Source organism: Apodemus sylvaticus, chromosome 15, assembly GCF_947179515.1.
Source record: "Apodemus sylvaticus chromosome 15, mApoSyl1.1, whole genome shotgun sequence".
Classification (NCBI taxonomy): Eukaryota; Metazoa; Chordata; class Mammalia; order Rodentia; family Muridae; genus Apodemus; species Apodemus sylvaticus.
Window position 1 is genome coordinate 25317567 of NC_067486.1, and position 1461 is coordinate 25319027.

General features: G+C 52.1%; 1 non-coding gene across 1 annotated transcript; it reads right to left on the minus strand.

Annotated features, from left to right (window-relative positions):
- Positions 1-1088: 1088 nt before the first annotated feature.
- On the minus strand, positions 1089-1229 carry LOC127666381 (small nucleolar RNA SNORA48). The gene has a single exon (XR_007973599.1). It is a non-coding gene; the product is annotated as a small nucleolar RNA SNORA48 (small nucleolar RNA).
- Positions 1230-1461: the final 232 nt, after the last annotated feature.

The window sequence follows — 1461 nt, forward strand, 5'->3', positions numbered from 1 at the left end:
CCCAGGCTACCTCACAGCAGAGGAGTAAAGGAGCCAATACACTTCTGTAGCCTCCACAAGGGCCAATGCTACTGTGTTGCCCAGGTAAGATGCAAGGCCCTCTCTCCCTAGTGCTGCAGTTGGTAGGGGTCAGGGATAGCTCTTCCGCTGTCATGACCCTGGGGCCATCTCTCCTGACTGCCACAGGTGATGAGGGGCAAAGGAGGAATCACCCCTGCACCCATGCCATTTCACAGCAGATGAATGGTAGCACCAGCTCTCCTATGCTCTCATTCCCCAAGGGTTGGCACACTTGTAATCCTTGTTTAGTGCTGCTGTGTTGTCCAAAAGAGGTTCAGGGCCTGCTCTCCCCAGTTCTACTGATGGTGAGGTACAGTGATAGCTCTCCTGAGCTCAGGACTCTGTGGGCAGCTGTCTCAAATGCTGGAGGTGGCTGTGATGGCGTCACCTCTGCATCCATGCTATTCCTCGGCAGACGAGTACGTGACAAGGTCAGCTCTCCCAAACTCACGCGCCTTCGGCTGGCTCACCCACCACCCACCAGGACCAGCTCTACTGTGTTCCTGCATGAGGAGCAGAAACCATTCTTCCAAGTGCTGCAGCTGGTGAAAGATAATACCGTCTCTCCAGAGAGCCTCATCCAGTGAGGGGTGGGGGCAATTAGGCATAGACCCTGGACATCCATGTCATCCCTGGCAGCTGTTCTGACCAGGGACATCCCTCTATTCTCATAGGTGATATGAGCCAAGGACATTGACACTGACCAGTCATAGACTCAGACACATCCCTAAGTGGGAGATCTGGCCACCTCACCATGGCCCCAGGTAGCAGGGTTGGCCACCCCTAGCAGGCTACTCCTCTTCACCCCTGAGTCCCCAGTTCCATTTCTCTTCAAGATGCCCAAGCTTCTCCACTTCTCGTCCTCTCCCATCTGACCACCACACACACATATATTGTAGTGGCCCCTGCTGCAGGCTGGCCATGCAGCAATGCACTGGAGGGCAGGTCTCTGGATGGCATGGGACTCTGCAGGTGTTTGTTTGTCTTCCTCCTGTGCTGCACTGTCTGGATTTGATTTGATTTGATTTTTATGAGTCCTAGGCATAAGACAGCTTGAGTCAAGTCAGGCATCAAGCTAGGATGAACAAAGGACGGCCATCTGCTCTGCCCCTGACTGATCTTAGATCAATGACACCAACAAGGTGTGTCTTAGTTCATTGATAGGGGGTCAAGTATGTCTGCCTGTGTATCTAATTGCCTGTGTGTGTGTGTGTGCGCGCGCGCTTTGATTTTATCTTGCTTGGGTATTGGGGCGAAAGGACAGGATGTCTTTTTTTACCTCTTCTGGAGATCATGACTGGGGCACTTGTAGTAGAAAATAACTGATAAGAGAAAAGCAGAATACATCTCCTGAGCGGGAATTAGACATGAAATGAGACGGTAGAGACCAAAGATGTAAGG